The 19,437-nt window shown below is 44.3% G+C and overlaps 2 long non-coding RNA genes across 2 annotated transcripts; both read left to right on the top strand.

The window, feature by feature from the left end:
- The first annotated feature begins 5,491 nt into the window (after positions 1 to 5,491).
- On the top strand, positions 5,492 to 6,943 carry LOC105726123 (uncharacterized). Its single transcript, XR_001109442.2, has 4 exons — positions 5,492 to 5,553; positions 5,942 to 6,065; positions 6,164 to 6,238; positions 6,808 to 6,943. It is a non-coding gene; the product is annotated as an uncharacterized LOC105726123 (long non-coding RNA).
- Positions 6,944 to 7,542: 599 nt separating this feature from the next.
- LOC105726124 (uncharacterized) lies at positions 7,543 to 11,778 on the top strand. Its single transcript, XR_001109443.2, has 2 exons — positions 7,543 to 9,075; positions 10,856 to 11,778. It is a non-coding gene; the product is annotated as an uncharacterized LOC105726124 (long non-coding RNA).
- The last annotated feature ends 7,659 nt before the right edge of the window (positions 11,779 to 19,437 follow it).

The following is a 19,437-nucleotide window of genomic DNA, read 5'->3' as shown; positions in this document are numbered from 1 at the left end:
AAGTGTGGCGTCCTCTCGTTCTCTGCGCTTTCACTGGGAGCTAGGAGCCCGAGCTGTTAGTGATCAGCCATCTTGGATCTCTCTAAGAATAGGTTTTTTTTAAAAAAATAGCTAGAAAGACTGAAAGCTTTGCTCCTCAGATAAGAAAAAGACAAGAGATTCCTGCTTTCACCTCTGATATTAAACATTGAATTGGAAATTCCAGCCGAAGCACTTAGACAAGACATTCACATTGGAAAGGAAGATGTAAAACTATTTATATTGCAAATTACCTGATCTTCCGTGTAAAATCCTAAAGAAAAAAAACCTTCCTGATTATCTTCATTTATTTTCTGTTGCTATAATAGATACTACAAGATTAGGTAATTTATAAAGAAATGTATTTCTTACAATTCTGGAATCTGGAAAGTTCAAGGTCAAAGATGAAACATGGCAAAGATAGAACATGACCCTACAGTGACCTGAAGACTGAATGCAAGGGACAGATGGGACAGATTTTTTTTTTTTTTTTTTTGAGACAATCTCGCTGTGTCGCCAGGCTGGAGTGCAGTGACGCGATCTCAGCTCACTGCAACTTCTGCCGTTCGGGTTCAAGCAATTCCCCTGCCTCAGCCTCCTGAGTAACTGGGATTACAAGCACGCCACCATGCCTGGCTAATTTTTGGTATTTTAGTAGAGATGGGGTTTCATCATGTTAGCCAGGATGGTCTCAATCTCCCGACCTCATGATCCGCCTCAGCCTCCCAAAGTGCTGGGATTACAGGCGTGAGCCACAGCGGCCGGCCGACAAGGGACAAATTCTTATCAGGTATATCTGAGGCCACTGGGAGCTGTCAGGAGGCCTGGCTTCCTCTAGCTCCCTACTCCTTCTCAGATTCTGTAGGACTAAGGGCCCCACAGGGTTGTGGGGTGTCCCTTATGCTGTGCTGAGGCACAGGATCCGAGAAATAAACAGACAGGACACAGAAGTACAAAGAAAACGCAGCTGGGCTCGGGGGGCCACGCCACCTATAAGCGGAGTCAGGCGAGGCCCCGAACGTCCAGAAGTGTGAGTATTTATCATGTATAGGTTAGGGGACAGGGCAGTGAGTGAAATCATCTTTAAGGATAGTGATAGGGTCGTGAGCAATAAAACAAGGGGTCCACCCCCATTAGGTCACCTAGGCCAGGAGGTGGACAGTGCACAGCAAGGGGCCCGTTCCCATGAAGGCAAGGCCCGTGTGCAGTAAGGGGGTGCCGTGTGCAATACTTCTATGTGTGGGCAAACTACTTCTAAGAAGATTTATGGGAAGATGCTTTAAGTCACACAGCAGTGACAGAGCTGTCAGGGTTACCGCCACCTTCTGGCAGCTTCCAATGGGTTCTATGGGAAGGTGCTTTTCAAGCAGCACAGTAGCAAGAGCTGATAAAGTCCACAGTCACCAAGGTGGATTGCCGTTCTGAGGGCAGCCTTCCACAAGAACTGGAGCAGGGTCCTACAACTCCTTTATCGGGAGGAGTGGCTCTCGCCCCAAGCCTGCCGTACAGCGGGTATCTTTACGATACTGAACGCTGCCGCCTCGGCCATGGATTCTTGTCCTGGTGTAACTGTTTTTCCCTTAAATCATGCTCTGCACTGTGTCTGCTCTAGGCATTCTTCTGATTATAAGCTGCTTATTCCTTAATTCATGCTCTGTACTGTGTCCACTCTAGGCATTCCTGCGATTATGAACTAAGATATAATTATAGGTATATATGTAGGGAAATATTCTTTAGACACTCGTACTATGAACTATTATATGATTATATATAGAGGATTATATAAAGGGATTCATCAAGCACTATTTCTGTAAACTAATATATGATTATGTAAAAGATTATATAAAAGGAAATAGCTGAGTAGTAACACTATAAAGTGAGATATTCTTCAAGCCCTAACTGTGCCAGGGTTCTGCTTAGCTCTCATTCCTTGGTGCCTATATGGGGGTTACCCACAAGATTCTGTCATGATCAACTTCCCAGGAGACGTGAATGTTCTATGTCATTCATCTGGTCAAGGTGCCACATCTGATGAGAGCCTTCTTATGGTATAGTTACTTGCAAAGGGCATCCCATGGCAAGAGGACAGGGGCATGCCAGCACAGGTCTCTCCTCCTCCTCCTAGAAAGCCATCACAAGGCCCCACACTGATGTGATGGATGATGTGATGCCCCTTATCTAATTCTATTTCTCTCCCAAAGGCCCTGTATTAGTCAGGGTTCTCTAGAGGAACAGAATCAATAGGATATATATAAAGGGGAGTTTATTAAGTGTTAACTGACATGATCACAAGTTCCCACAATGGGCCATCTGCAAACTGAGGAGCAAGGAGAGCCAGTCTGAGTTCTAAAACTGAAGAACCTGGAGTCTGATGTTCAAATGCAGGAAGCATCCAGCACAGGAGAAAGTTGAAGGCTGGGAGGCGAGGCCAGTCTAACCTTTTTACGTTTTTCTGCTTGCTTTATATTCCCTGGCAGCTGATTAGATGGTCCCCACCCAGATAAAGGGTAGGTCTGCCTTCCCCAGCCCACTGACTCAAATGTCAATCTCATTTGGCAGCACCCTCACAGACACACCCAGGACCAATACTTTGCATTTGTCAATTGAATCAAGTTGACAGTCAGTATTAACCATCACTGGCCCCATCTTTTGATCTTGTAACAATAGGAATTAAGTTTCCAACATGCATTTTGGGATGACAAATTCAAACCACAGCACAGATCTTATACACCAATTCAGCCAAATTGCAGAATGCATGATCAACACAATCAGTTGTGTTTCAATACATCACCAATGAAAAATTCAAAAAGGAAATTAAGATAAAAATTTCATTTACAATAGAATCAGAAAAAAAATTAAAACCTAGGAATAAATGTAATCAAGGAGAATGTAACTATGACAGAGTTGTGAACTAAAAGGTGTAAACCATTGCTGAAAGAAATTAAAGAAGACCTATATAAATGGAAAGACATTTCATTAATGGATTAAAAGACTTAATATTGTTAAGATACAAAGCAATTTACAAATTCATACTCAATCTTTATCAGAATTTCAATGGCACTGCAATGAACTCAAATAACCAAAACAATCTTAAAAAAGAAGAACAAAATTGGAGGACTACACTTTCTGATTTCAAAACTTACGACAAAGCCACAGTAGTCAAAACTGCGGTTCCAGCAGAAGGATAGACATATAGACCAGTGGAATAGAACCGAGAGCCCAGACATAAATCCATATCTGCGACAACCTGATTTTCAGCAAAGGTGCTGAGACCATTCAATGGAGAAAGAATGGCACTCTTCAATAAATGGTGCTAGGATCACTGGATATTCACATGCAAAATGATAAATTTGGACCCCCACCTCACATGACATGCAAACATCAACTCAAAATAAGTAAATTATCTAACTATAAGAGCAAGACCAAAGGTGTAAATCTTGATGACCTTGGCTTTGGCCAAAATATCTGATAAGGGATTAATATCCAGAATATATAAAGAACTTATATAACCCGACAACAACAAAACTTAATTTTAAAATGGGCAAATGACTGAAATAGACATATATATAAACAGACACACAAACGGTCAACAAGCAGATGAAAAAATGCTACACACCATTAGTCATTAGGGAACTACGAACAAAAGGCGAACTTCACACTCACTAGAACTGCTGTAATTCAGAAATATGAAAAACAGTAAGTGTCCATAAGGATATAGAGAAATTGGAACTCTTTTTTTGTTGTTTTTTTGAGATGGAGCCTAGCTCTATCGACCAGGCTAGAATGCAGTGGCACAATCTCAGAGGTTGGTCACTGCAACCTCCGCCTCCCTGGTCCAAGTAATTCTCCTTTCAGCCTCCCGAGTAGCTGGGATTACAGGCACACGACACCACACCTAGCTAATTTTCCTGTTTTTAGTAGAGACAAGGTTTCACTATGTTGGCCAGGCTGATCTCGAACTCCTGACCTCAAGGGATCTGCCCACCTTGGCCTCCCAAAGTGCTGGGATTACAGGTGTGAGCCACCACACCCGGCTGGAAATTGGAACTCTTGTATACTGCTGATGAGAATGTAAAATAGTGTAGCCCTTCCAGAAAATGGTATCACAAGTCATAAAAGAATTCAAAATAGAATTACCATGTGACCCAGCAATTCCACTTCTGGGTATATACGCAAAACAATTGAAGCAGACACTTAAACAGGGTATATGCTGGTATTCACAGCAGTGTTATTCCCAACAGCAAAAAGCTGGAAACAGCTGAATGTCCCTGAATGGATGGATAAACAAAATGCGGTATATACCTCAGAATACTTCTCAGAATGCAATTCTAATGTTAATGGATTCTATAACATGGACGGCCCCTGCAGACACTGTGCTGAGTGGAATACACCACTCACAAAAAGACGAGTCTTCTGTGGTTCCACTTACATGACATGCCTACAGCAGTCTAATTCATAGAGACAGAAAGTCAAAAGTCAGTGCAGCTGCGGGAGGGGGAGGTGGGGAATTATTGTTAAGTGGATCAAAGTGTCAGTTTGGGATGACGGATGCGTTCTGGAGATGGATACTGTTGATGGGTGCACAGCAGTGCAAAGGTGCTTAATGCACAGAGCTGTATGCTTAAACATGATTAACGCCGGGTGCGGTGGCTCACACCTGTAATCCCAGCACTCTGGGAGGCCGAGGCAGTAGCATGGCCTGAGCTTAGGAGTTTGAGAGCAGCCTGGGCAACACAGCGAGACCCCATCTCTATTAAAAACACAAACATTTCCCAGGCGTGGTGGTGGACGCCTGCAATCTCATCTACTTGGGAGGCTGAGGCAGGAGAATTGCTTGAACTCAGGAGGTGGAGGCTGCAGTGAGCCGAGATCTCATCACTGCACTCCAGCCTGGGCAAACAGAGTGAGATTCAGTCTCAAAAACAAACAAACAAACAAACATGGTTAATGTGGTACAGGTTATATACATTTTACTACAACAAAAAATATTCGCACACAGAGAAAAAAGTAAACATTGAGATACCATATGACACAGAAATCTACTAGGCATATACCTCAAAGAACTGAAAACAGAAGCTGAAACAGATCCCTGTTCACACATACTCATCACAGCACTATGCGCAGTACCCAAAAGGCTTCCCAAACACCCAACAGCAGGTGAACAGATAAGCAAATGGAGTTGCATCTGTACAACAGAGTTAGATTCAGCCCCAAAAGACAAGGCGTTACCGACTCATGCTGCAACACGCGTGAACCTTGAAAACATGATTTTCAGTGAAAGAAGTCAGACACAAAAGGTCACATATTGTATGATCCCGTTTATATGAAATATCCAGAATAGACGACTCTGTAGAGACGGAAAGCAGGTTGGTGGTTGCCAGGGGCCGGGAGGAGGAGGGAGCGAAGGGAAGCTGCCGAAGGAGGACAGGGCTTTGTCGTGAAATGTGGAGACGTTCTGGAACTAGACACGGTGGCCGCTCAGCGTTGCAAATGCACTGAACGCCGCCGAATCGCTCACTCTAAAGGGATTCTGTGGTATGTGAATTTCATTTCAATAAATATTTTAAAATATGTAGCTAACATCATGACCACTTTTTAAAACACCGTATTAGGTGCTGTACTATGTGAGTTAGAGATATTGCCTGCTTTGTTAGGAAGATAATCCTATGAGGTAATAGTGGTATGATCCCAATTTTGAGCCTCAGGAAGCTGGTGTGGTGCAGGGGTGTTGCGGTCCATGGAGGTGGTGGAATAGACACAGGATAACTTCCTGTGAGAGGGTGAGTGAGCTCAGTGCCGCAGAGAGACCTGGTGGGCGGAAGAGTCACAGCTGCCGCCATGAATCGAGCAGGCACCAGATGCCGAGTAGTTTCTTTACAAAAACACAGGAATGCACTTCACCTCCTTTCCTCCCCACAAACAGCACCTGCGCCAGGTCTTGGCAAGAATTAACTGAGTGCTTCTGAGAGGCCTTTCAAAGCATGGGGTAACCCCGGGAAGACGCCATGAAAGGATGTGGCTTAGCGAGAGGTCCCACTTCAGTCCCGGTGAGCCGCGGGGGCACAGAAGGGGAGGGCGGAGACGAGGTCAGGAGGGGGCTGCTGTAGGAAAAGAAGCCTTCGGGAACTTTGAAATCTGTTTTCAGTGATATCCCGAATCCGAATCCGCTCCCCTCACCACTGCGGTGTGGACCCGGCTTGAACTGGGTCAGAACTATCAGGTAGGCCTGTCAGACACAGCTTGTCCCAAGGCATGGGAGGGGGCCTGGCGTTTGCATTTTTAACAAGTTCCGCGGTGTCGATGGGGCTGGTCTGAAACCCGCACCTTGAGAAGCGCTTTGTAAGACTCCGCCCTGATACCTGCCGGGAGAGCGACAGGCACCCAGCGCGCCCTGGACAGCCCGGCAGCCGCGGGGCCGGAGTGGAGGCTGGCGAGGAAGTCCCCCCACCTCTCCGCACCAGAGGGGAGACCCTGGACGGGGCTTGGGGTCGGGGCCGACATCCGGTTCCCGCGGTGCAGACTGTGCGGTGCCTGCTGTATACAGACGAACAACACAACAGGACGTGCCCGCACGCAGCCAGGCCCGAGGGAGCCACCCGTCCTGTCCTCAACGCCTGGGCCTCCCTCTTTCCTGCTGCTCAGTAAGCTGCAAGCTGAGCGCAAAGACAGAATAAAAATCCGGCTTGAGGAAGGGCATTACCGGGACATTAACCCTGAGAGGGTAAGCGGGGAAAAGCCGGCTGCACAGCTGTAGGAATAGCAGAGTTCTTTGCCACTTATTCAATGCAGTACGCAAGGAACCTGGCCCTTTGCTGCAAAGAAGAGTCAAGGAAAATGGAAATCGTCCTGGGGTCCTGTATTCCTGTTTCTGCAGAGCACAGGGAAGGAAGAGGAGCAGGGATCTGCAACACTGGATGAAACTGATGGAGAGCTGAGGGGTGGGGGGTGAATGGGGCTGTGGGGGGGTGAATGGGGCTGTGGGGGGGTGAATGGGGCTGTGGGGGTGAATGGGGCTGTGGGGGGGTGAATGGGGCTGTGGGGGGTGAATGGGGCTGTGGGGGGGTTAATGGGGCTGTGGGGGGTGAATGGTGGGGCTGTGGGGGGGTGAATGGGGCTGCGGGGGGTGTGAATAGGGCTGCGGGGGGGGGTGAATGGGGCTGTGGGGGGGTGAATGGGGCTGTGGGGGGTGAATGGGGCTGTGGGGGGTGAATGGGGCTGCGGGGGGTGTGAATAGGCCTGTGGGGGGGTGAATGGGGCTGTGGGGGGTGTGAATGGGGCTGCGGGGAGTGTGAATGGGGCTGTGGGGGGTGTGAATGGGGCTGTGGGGGGGTGAATGGGGCTGCGGGGGGTGTGAATGGGGCTGTGGGGGGGGTGAATGAGGCTGTGGGGGGTGAATGGGGCTGTGGGGGGTGAATGGGGCTGCGGGGGGTGTGAATGGGGCTGTGGGAGGGTGAATGGGGCTGTGGGGGGTGAATGGGGCTGTGGGGGGGTGAATGGGGCTATTGTGGGGTGAATGGGGCTGCGGTTTGTGTGAACTGGGCTGCGGGGTGTGTGAACAGGGCTGCGGGGTCTCTCCAGCACTGAGGCCTTGAGGCGGTGCTGACTGACCTTTATTGGAAGTCATGAATCACTGGGATGCTCAAAGAAATTTAAATTTTAGGAGATCAGATTTCAATCCACTTAACAGCTGCATGCTCTTGGGAAAATGTAACCCCTCTAAGCCTTGCTTTCTTCCTAAAATGGCAGGAATGGGGAGCAGTAAAACAGCGCTTTGCCCACAGAATTGTCATGAGGTGAGATGATGGGTTCAGTGCAGCGCTGGACATAGAAGGTGAAGTTTTTTACCATAAATGTTAGCAGGTGCTAACAGAGATCTCTGTTTTCCCCTTGGGGCTTTAGGTGAAAAAAGTCTTCAGGTAGTAAAATCAAGAACTTCCCCACTCTCCCAGGATCCAATGTAAAAATCATCTGTCACAAGTTTTTATCTTAAAAGAAACCCTGCAGCCATAAAAAAGGATGAGTTCAGCCCGGCGCAGTGGCTTACACCGGTAATCCCAGCACTTTGGGAGGCCGAGGTGGGTGGATCATCAGGTCAGAAGTTCAAGACCAGCCTGGCCAAGACGATGAAACCCCGTCTCTACTAAAAATACAAAAATTAGCCGGGCATGGTGGCAGGTGCCTATAATCCCAGCTACTCGGGAGGCTGAGACGAGAATTGCTTGAACCCGGGTGGCGGAGGTTGCAGTGAGTCGAGATCACACCACTACACTCCAGCCTGGGTGATAGAGTGAGACTCCATCTCAAAACAAAAAAAAGGATGAGTTCTGTCCTTTGCAGGGACACGGATGAAGCTAGAAACCATCATTCTCAGCAGACTAACACAGGAACAGAAAACCAAACACCACATGTTCTCATCATAAGTGGGAGTTGAACAATGAGAACACATGGACACAGGGAGGGAAACATCACACACTGGGACCTGTTGGGGGGTGGGGGGCTAGGGGAGGAATAGCATTAGGAGAAATACCTAATGTAGATGATGGGTGATGGATGCAGCAAACCACCATGGCATGTGTATACCTATGTAACAAACCTGCACATTCTGCTCGTGTATCCCAGAACTTAAAGTATAATAATAAAAACAAGAAACCTTGGAGGATGCCCTGTAGTGTCTGTGTTAGATACAGTTGCAGTAATGCCAGATGCATGATCAAGTATCCGGCATTACTGCAACTGTAAGTTTTATAAAGTTCAAAATGTAGCATTTTGGAAGGTTTCTTGCATAGTCGTGTTCAGTCTGATGTTTGGAGCCGCACTGAAGCTTAAGCAGCTAAGAACCAAACATCAGAGGAAATAGAGCAGCTGCATTCGAATCAACAGCTATTGACCACGGATTAGACCCTTGGTGTTTTGGGGGATTATTTGTAGCTAAAACAATAAACTTGTTTGCTTATGCTTCTAAAAGTAAATAACAGCTGGAGTCGGACCCCCATTCAAAACTGGAATAGAAAATTACAAGCACCTTCACCAGCACAAAAGAGGAGCCGTCATGCAAATGTAGGTCATGAAACTTTTTAGCTTCGTTCCATTGTCTGGGTCCTTCTTATTCTAATCTCCTCCGAAGCAGTGGTCCCCAACCTTTTTGACACCAAGGACTGATTCTGTCGAAGACAACTTTTCCACGGATGGTGGCAGGGTGGTTTCAGGATGATTCCAGCACATTACGTCTATTGTGCACTTTAATTATATTATTATTACATTGTCATATATAATGAAATGTTGACTCACCATAATGTAGAATCGGTGGGAGCCCTGAGCTTGTGTTCCTGCAACTAGAGGGTCCTATCTGGGAGTGATGGGAGACAGTGACAGGTTATCAGACATTAGTTTCTCAAAAGGAGCGTGCAACTCCAGATCCCTCACATGTGCAGTTCACAACAGGGTTCAGGCTCCTGGGATAATCTAATGCCGCCAATCAGACAGGAGGCGGAGCTTAGTAGTAATGGGAGCAATGGGAGCAGCTGTAAATACACATGAACCTTCCCTTACCCACCTGCTGCTCACCTCCTGCTATGCAGCCCAGTTCCTAATAGGCCACAGACCGGGACTGTCCACAGCCTAGGGGTCAGGGACCCGGCTCTAAGACACAGGAAGAGGTAGTAAAACAGTGTAACAGTTCTGTGTGGCTGGTGAATATAAATTAACAGACGATACGTTAGAGTAATATATGTGCAAATGCCTTTAAGATCCTGGCCTGGCCAAGCACAGTGCTATACTCCCAGCACTTTGGGAGGCTGAGGCGAGAGGATCACTTAGCCCAGGAGTTCGAGACCAGCCTAGGCAGCAAAGTGAGACCCCATTCCTACAAAAACAAGAAAAACAAAAAAATTACCCAGATGGCCGGGCTCAGTGGCTCACGTCTGTAATCCCAGCACTTTGGGAGGTCAAGGGGAGGGTGGGTGGATCGTCTGAGGTCAGGAGTTTAAGACCAGCCTGGCCAACATAGAGAAATTCCATCTCTACTAAAAATGCAAAAAAATTAGCTGGTTGTGGTGGTGTGTGCATGTAACCCCAGCTACTCAGGAGGCTGAGGCAGGAGAATCACTTGAACCCGGGAGACAGAGGTTGCAGTGAGCCAAGGTTGTGCCACTCCACTCCAGCCTGGGTGACAGAGCAAAACTCCATTTCAAAAAAAAAAAAAAAAAAAAATTAGCCAGGCATGGTGTACACCTATAGTCCTAGCTATTTGGGAGGCTGAGGCAGGAGGATCCCTTGAGCCCATGATGCCGAGACTGCAGTGAGCCATGTTCACGCCACTGCACTCCAGCCTAGGTGACAGCGAGACCCTGTCTTAAACAAACAAATAAACAAACAAAAAACTTGCCGAAGAATTAGGCTGAATCCATGTTTTCAACTATAACACACTACATCTTTGTTAATCACATAATCCGAAAAAGAACTGCTTGTGTCATAAAGAATAAAAAATTACTTTTCTTGGAAAATCTGAAATTCCATATTCTCCAGGAAGAGTATCCTGTAATACCTTTCCCTGTATGAAACAAACCTGACTGAAATCTTTTTCGACCCTATGGAGTTGTAACCTACTGGGTAAAGTTGACCTACTTTTTATCTAATTCTGTACCACCATTTTTTTTAGCAAATGATCTGTACCAGACAAGAAATGTATTTCTGAACTAGTCTTGTTGTGCTCCAAGACATGCTTCAAAATAAGGACAACTGCTTGGTTTACAAAGAGAAGACAAAAATAGTTCACTAAAATAGAACAGAAACATCTTCTGGCTTCACTGCTTACTAATAACTCACATTTTCTTGCCAGGTCATCATTTTATAAACCAGAGAAGAAAATAGTTTCCATTAATGCTGAATAATGATGTCATCAAAGTTATAACACCCTGTTGCTGATACCACCGTGGAAGACTATGCCTTAACTTTTTTAAAAAGTGCATGTATTGCTTGTATTTTGTTCTATCTAAATGAAATCATTTGTGTGGTTGAGCTCACACCACATATAAAATTCTGTCCTGTGTTTTAAACTTTTTATTTTGAAAAAATACTGGATTCATAGGAAGTTGTAAAGACAGCTTAGAGAGACATATACCCTTCACCTGGTTTTCTCCAATGGTTACATTGTATGTAAATATAGTACAATATCAAATCCAGGAAACTGATATTGGTACAGTGTATGTGTATTCTAACCCATTTTAACAGACATATTTTCATGTAATCACCACTGCAATCAAGATACAGAATGGTTCCGTCACCAGAGACCTCCTCCTTGCTACCTCTCTCGAGCCACACCTGCCTGTCTGCCCCCACCATTCTTAAACCCTGGAAATGAGTCTTCTCTTCTCCATCTGTACGGCTGTCATTTCAAGAACGTTAAGTAAATGGAATCATATACTGTGTGAATTTTTGAGATTACTTTTTGTCAGTAGCACAATACTCTTGCGTGTAGTTGGACCATTTTTTTAGTCCACTCTGTCAGTCTCTGTTTTTTAATTGGTGTATTTAGACCATTTACATTTAAAGTAATTATAGATATGTTAGGGCTTGGGGCTGCCATTTTGTCTTTTAGTCTTGTGTTTGTTCAATTTCTGTTTCTTTCTCCTGTTTTCCTGAACTCTTTCTAGAATCCATTGTTTGCCTATAATGTTTTGAGTGTATCTTGTTGTATAGGTTTTTTAAGAGTTGCTGTAGGTATTACATTATATAAACAAATAAATATATATATTTATATGACTTATCAATCTACTGCTGTTGACATTTCACCAGTTTGAGTGGAGTGTAGAAATCTTAACTCTCGTTAAGTCTCTTGACTCCCTTTTTGATAATTATTTTAGCATTCCTTCTACATACATTTAGAACCACATCAGAATGAGTTGTAATTTTTGCTTTCTTTGTCAAAGCTAATTTGGAAGACTCAGGGAGAAGGAAAGCCTATTGTATTTGCCCATCTTTTTGCTCTTCCTGTTCTTTCTTCCTTCCTGGTGTTCCAATATTCCTTCTTTTATAATTTCCTTTCTGTTTTGAAATTTTCATTAGCTGTTCTGTAGAGCAGGTCTGCTAACAATAAATTCTCTCAATTTTCCTTCTTCTGAAAATATCTTGGTTTTTCCCTCATCCTGAGGACGATTTCCTAGATATAAAATTTCAGATTTACAGCTCTTTGCTTTCAGAACTTGCAAAATGTTATCCCACTTCATTTTGGCCCTTATGGTTCTCACAAGAAATCGACTGCATTCAACCTGTTCCTCTGTAGGTAAGGTGTTAATTTTTTATCTCTGCATTCAAGAATTTTTTTAAGTTCTTAGTTTTCTAAAGTTTGATTATGATGAGTCTTGTGTAGTTCTGGGGTTTATACTGCTCAGGACTTAGCTTCTTGGATTTGTAGGTTTAAATCTTGCTAAATTTTGGAACTTTTCCTCAATTATTTTTTGAATACTTTTTAACCCCACCCTCTCTCTCCTCTCCTCTGAGACCCTGATGTGAACATTAGGTCTTTTGTTACAGTCCTACGTGTCCCTGAAGCTCTGTTCATTATTTTTTGTAGCTTATTTTTTTTCTATTGTTCAGATTGGTAATTTCTAATATTATATTTTCAACATCATTAGTTTCTTTCCTCTGTCATTCTGCTGCTGAGCTGATCATGCAGTGGATGGAATTATTGTAATCTCAATTTCTAAAATGCCCTTATGTTTCTTCTTTAGATTTACTATTTCTTTGCTAAGCCTTCTTATTTTTTATTTGTTTCAAGTTTGTTGTGATTGTTTGTTGAGACATTTTTATGATGACTCTCTTAAAACCCTTGTCAAATAATCCCAATATTTCTGTCACCTTGCTGTTAGTGTCTGTTGATTGTCTTTTCTCAAGTGTAGGTTTTCTTAGCCTCCAATGGCCCTGTCAAGGGAGCCTCATTAATGCCAAGTGAGGAGGAAAGTCCAGCTCCCCACTCAGTCTTCTCTGATACCATGCCAGGAGGAGGGCTTTGGGTGAAAGTCCGATCATTACATCAGGGTAAAGGGGTAAATGTAGGCTCGTCAGTCAGCCTTTGCTAATGGGAGTTGAGATGGGTTCGGGCAGTTATTGTGTAAATGCGTTCTGTCTTGATAGGCAAAGTCGTTCCTAATTCTTTGGGTATAGAGAGTAGGCTTTTCCTGGGACTTTTTCTCTGTGCCTATTGGCATTTCCAGGCTGCTACTGTCTCTGGTATTTGGTCTGGTATACAGGGGCAAAAAGAAAAGCCAGGGCACCATGGTGTTATTATTTGGGTCCTGAGGTCCCTGGCCAGTCTGCGTTCTCTCTGATGTGAGAGTCTTTGTGTGCTTGTTTTGCATATAACGTCTGAGATTTTTTTGCTGTGCTTAGAGGAATAGGATGAACTGCCCTCTGTTGCATTTTGGTCTAAAACTACAATCCATTAAATTACTGTGTTCAAATGTTTTAACCTCAGAATATTAGGCCACTTACAAAATAAAATAATTGGATTTTTTAATGAATTTGTGCATTGCTGACAAAAATTTACTGCTTTTCCATCACACACTGATAATCAGGTTAGAACCAAATCCATTGCCTTGAAACTAACAAATTTTGAATCCCAGCTGAAATGCAGTGTGACCATGAGGTAGGTGTTGTCTCCCACACTGGCGAATGTCAGGCTGGGGCTTTGTCTCCATCGCACTTCCTGCCTCCGTCTGTGTGCCTTCACTTTGATGACAGTTGCAAGTGCTGACTCTGTGCAGGTGCTGATATGCAGAGCGGGAGGGTGCCAGCCCTTGGAGGCTGCTGGTTGCTTCCTCACTCACAGAACCATCTCTACAACAAGCAGGGAAGACTGCATTGGAAGACTTACAGGCTTTTCATGTCTAAGGTCTATGAATCCAAGATTCTGAAACTCCTTACTTCACCCAGTCCTAGCTTAGGCACAGCCTCTCTGGCATCTTGAGTTTAAATGTTCTTTGGGGTCCTAGGTAGCTGCAGATTCAGATAGTCCAGTAAATAACTGGCCTGAGAGAAAAGAGCACCCGTGTGTGTGAGTGTGTGGATGTGTGTTTGTGTGTGTGAGTGCATGGATGTGTGTGTGAGTGTGTGGATGTGTGTGTGCATGGATGTGTGTGTGCGTGGATGTGTGTGAGTGCGTGGATGTGTGTGTGGGTGGATGTGTGTGCATGCATGGATGTGTGTGAGTGCGTGGATGTGCATGTGTGAGTGCGTGGATGTGTGAGTGCGTGGATGTGTGAGTCCACGGATGTGTGTGCGATTTCGTGGATGTGTGTGTATATGTGGATGTGTGTGTGAGTGCGTGGGTGTGTGTGTGTGGGTGTGTGTGAGTGAGTGGATGTGTGTGTGGGGAATGTGTGAATGTGTGTGTGTGAGTGGGTGGATGTGTGTGTGAGTGGGTGGATATGTGTGTGTGAGTGGGTGGATGTGTGTGTGAGTGCATGGATGTGTGTGTGTGTGCATGCGTGCACATGTGCACACATGTGGTCTTATAATGTAGGGATGGCCACGAAACGGAGCTTGGGTGCAAAGAATAGTTTGTACTCACATGGAAGCGGAGCCGACACCTTGACCAGCTTCCTGGGGGAGTCAGCAGGCATATCACACACCACGGATAGAAAACGATGCTTTGCACCTTGAGATAAACACAGTTTCACCCTAATATTCATCCCCCTAAAAAGGAGGACTTGAGCCATTCCATGTATTAAATATGTTACTGATCCCCTAATAAAAACACGTGTATTCTGACATTCACAGCACTGACGTGTGAGAACCTTATGTACTGTGACGTCTCAGATTCAAGTACTGCCCTGACTTCTCGGAGCTGGACAGGCCTGGAGAGCTTCCCTGCTTTTGCTGGATGTGCCCCCAGCCAGGAAGAAAGGCTCCTCACCTGGCTGGTTCCCCTATTAGCCAGACCAGCTGCGCCCCACCTGGCTCCCAAATCCGACGGATGCGATTGGATTGTTTGAACAATTCCACAGGCTGCCACCTTCTGCCACCTTCTGCCACCTTCTGCAGCCTGTGGAATTGTTCAAACAATCCAATCGCATCCGTCCATGGAAACCAGGGTCACCGCCCTTCTTGCTACAAAGCCTGCCCGCAGTGGCCCCTGCTTGTCACCCCGTCCCTGAGCACAGCCCCTGCTGGCCCCATGTTGACCCCTCTTCCAGGCTGTGAATGTGCTCTGTTAACGAGCCTCTGTTTGCTCTTCTCTGACTGGTGTTGGTTGTGTGTTCAGCTCTCTCATGCTGTTTAGGGTAGGGGAATCCCTCCTTCACGAATGAGGTGACCAGAAGACCCTCACAGCTATCATAAAACAGATCTTTTCCCACCATGAGCAGAGTGACTTTAACGTTGGAAATTGGTGCCCTTCCGGGATGTTTCTGCCCCATTAGCTTCTTGCTGTGTTTTTTAGTTGGTGAGCCACGTAGTCTAAAGCCTAGAATTCCTTGGGTTCCTTTGTTTTCTTTATTTTTTTATTTATATTTTATTTGTTGCTTTTGAATCTGAGTCTTCCTTTCAAAATGTGAAAGACCCATAAAGAGAAAACCAGAAAATGTTGTCAAAATACATCAAAGGCACTGGAATCGATGGATTGACAGGCCATGTTGTTGTATTGGAAGACTCAGTGTTAGGAATATGCCAATTCTATCCAAACTAAGCTACATATTTTTTCTCAAAAAAGTTTAAAAAATAACATAATCAATATCAAACCCTGAAAGTATCCATTACGGAGGGCGGATCTTCCCCGCGCCTGCACCCGCCTTTCTCCCGGTGGGCACAGCCCTGGTGGACATAGTGGGCTCCCTGCGTGAACACTGCCGATTACTCCAAAGCAGGTGCCCAGAGAAAGCTGGGCCAGCCACAGCTCAGCTGTGTGTCTAGCTTGAAAGACAGACTGAACCAATCCCATCCAATTTCCCTACTGCTTAAAATAAAAGACCCAGAGTGAAGCTGCCTGTTGGACATGGTAACTAGAAAGTCCTGGAGAGCTGTATTTGAAGCAGACCTTAGAGGCTGTGTGAGAACCACCGAGGAAGCCAGGTGGCAGAAGAGGAAACTTCCTGGCCACGCCCCGACTCCGCTTTCCAAGCAGCCCATAGTATCGCACTTCCTGCCCTTGGACCTCTGCCGTGCTCCAGAGATTCCACAGGACATCATTCTGATCAACCCTTTTATTTGAACTGGAACATCTATTTCAAGCAAAAGAGCTCTGCCTGCCTCAAAGTAAGTTTTTTACCACCCACGGCAGCCTGTGAAGAGAAAGCACCACTTACAGTGATCAGGTTTTAAAATAATACTCAGTTACTTCAGGTAATAAAATTTTAAATTAGTTTTCATTATTTTTATTTATTTAGTATTTTTTCTGCGGAGACTGAAGTTTTATTATTTTTTTTATTTTTTTTATTTATTTATTTTTTTTTTTTTTGAGACGGAGTCTCGCTCTTGTTACCCAGGCTGGAGTGCAATGGCGCGATCTCGGCTCACCGCAACCTCCGCCTCCTGGGTTCAGGCAATTCTCCTGCCTCAGCCTCCTGAGTAGCTGGGATTACAGGCACGCGCCACCGTGCCCAGCTAATTTTTTTGTATTAATAGAGACGGGGTTTCACAATGTTGACCAGGATGGTCTCGATCTCTCGACCTCGTGATCCACCCGCCTCGGCCTCCCAAAGTGCTGGGATTACAGGCTTGAGCCACCGCGCCCGGCCTGAAGTTTTATTATTACTCAAATCAGTCTCCCTGAGCATTTGGGGAGTATAGTTCTTAAGAATAACTTGGTGGCAGGGAGAAGCCAGTGAGCCAGGAGTGCTGATTGGTCAGAGATGAACTCATAGGGAGTCGAAGCTGTCTCCTCTCGCTGAGTCAGTTCCTGGGTGGGGGCCACAAGAGCAGATGAGCCAGCTTATTGATCTGGGTGGTGACAGCTAATCCGTCAAGTTCAGGGCCTGCAAACTATGTCACACACTGATCTTGGGAGCAGTTTAGTGAGGGTCAGAAGCCCCCAGCTGCATGACTCCTAAAGCATCATTTCTAACCTTGTGACTGATGATAGTCCTACAAAAGCAATCTAGTCCCCAGGCAAGAAGGAGGTCTGCTTTGGGAAAGGGCTGTTACCGTCTTTGTTTAAACTATAAACTATAAACAAGTTTCTCCCAAAGTTAGTTCAGCCTACGCCCAGGAATGAACAAGGACAGCTTGGCGGTCAGAAGCAAGATGGAGTCAGTTAAGTTACATCCCTTTCACTGTCTCATAACGTTGCAAAGGTGGTTTCAGTCCCTCCCTTTGGGTTTTATAACACCTTAATCTTAAGGTGTAGTCTATGAAGATGGGAAAAGGCTGTCGATCACTCTGGCTTCCTCCTGCTGGCAGGCGTCGCAGTGGGAATGGGAGTGAACCCCAAGGTGAGAAGGGTGGAACCGCTTTGCAACTGTCGGAGCGGACTCATGCAGGCCTGGCTGGGCCTCCAAGGTTTGCGTGGGAAACACATCATTGCTTTCTTCTAGGGTTTTAGTACAGTATTTAAGTGAGCAGCATACTATAAGGTAAACAACGAGTCCTAGGATGAGGAGTACAATTCCCAGGTTTAAAAGAAAAGATCTTAAAGCATTAGTTTGGGGACTTCTAACCCACAAATAATTTAGAACTTAAACTGCAGAAAAAACCTCACGAACAACTAACAACAGTGTACTTTAGTCTTTCATTTGAAGCATGATTTTTCTCTCTCCAGTCCCCATTTTAAAAAACAAATGATAGAACTGATTTACACTTTACAAAATAAACTTTAGTCTTACTGTACTTGGCCTGATTATTTGCATAAAGTGCAGCAAGAATAATTATTTTAATTATTTTTCACATAGGCTTTAATTGGCTGTGATGGAACTCTACCATGAAACATCCCACATAAGACTTTTTAAAAGCTGAGCCCAGCCGTGGGTTTGTACCCTCAAATACCTGTGAGCTGAGCAAATTCCTCTCCTCTTGAGGTCCTAAGACAACTTGGGATTTCTGGGCCTATTAGAAAGTGACATTCTTTACTTACCACAGGTCAGGAACCTTGTGCAGGGACTCTGTGTGGACAAGGTATGAGGCCAGGTTTCCCAATGGGCTTTAACTGGCTCTAAGTCCACTCTGATTCTTTAAAGGAAGCATGCTGCTCCAGACAAAGCCTTGGTAAAATGACCAATTTCTCCAATTTGTCTTGTTACAAAAGAAAACGGATTCTTATTGCACTTATACAATTAACTATACTACCATAAATTTGGAATACTCAGAAATAGTTTCCAAACTGTGGAGAAGTCAGGTAGACAGAAACAAATAGGCTGCAAATTTTGTTCACAGAAGTATATTTTACTCACCTGTTAAAAGTTGCAAATAACTCTAAAGAAATAAGTTCTCTTGACTCTGAAAACAAAAGGTTTGGCAATATTTAACACATTTGTTCTCCATGAGAGTCCTACAAATTTGTTTTTTTTCTCTATTTAAATAGCACAATTTTTAAAGTGACCTGAGACCTGCACTCAGCGTCCTATATCTGATGATGAACTGCCTTTTGTAAAGGACCAAGCAAGACAAAATGTTTGTGGATGACGAAAGAATTAGGGTAGCCACAATTAAAGCTATGATTAACTAGGAATTTTGGTTACTCTGTGGCATACAACAATTTTACATAACAATTATAATTATTAATAATGAACACTAAATAGTTTCAGAATTATAGAAGTTTCCTATAATTTTTGGAACATACACTAATAACATATTTGTACAAATACAGTCCAGATAAAACCAAACACCATTCACTCTTCCGTTTGAAAGTTATCCCTCTATTCTAATGTCACAATCTGCAGAGTTATTAATGAGAATCCTTCATTTAAGAGCACCTGTTAAATTATATAGCTGATTATAAAACCGTCTTTTAAAGAGAGACAACAATTGCCTGTGGATGACAAAAACATTTGAGGATAGCCACAGTTAAAGACACAATTGACAAAGATGTTTGTTACCTCTGTAGCACAGTCATTTAACATAACAGTTATAATTATTACTGATAACACATGGTACATCACATTAGAATTATAGGAGTTTTACATAATTTTGGAACACATACAAATAACACATTTACACAAATATAGCCCAAAGAAAGCCAAACACTATTTCATATTTGACAATGCTTCCTGTATGATTTCTATACTAAATAATCCAAATGTCATTTTTTGGACTTTAGAGGACTTAATATCTAAAATTTTAGGTTAGAAAGAGACATAATTTATAATTTGATTTTGGAAAGTTTGTTAAATATCCAAGGTTTAAAACACTGGATATCACAACATAGAATCTCAGGTCATTATAAGTCATTCATTCAGCCAAATCATTATACAAGAAAATATAATAAATTAAATG

Source organism: Aotus nancymaae, unplaced genomic scaffold (genome assembly GCF_030222135.1).
Source record: "Aotus nancymaae isolate 86718 unplaced genomic scaffold, 86718_ANA_hifiasm-v0.15.2.pri h1tg000020l, whole genome shotgun sequence".
Taxonomy (NCBI): Eukaryota; Metazoa; Chordata; class Mammalia; order Primates; family Aotidae; genus Aotus; species Aotus nancymaae.
This window is presented reverse-complemented; position numbering and strand designations above follow the sequence as displayed.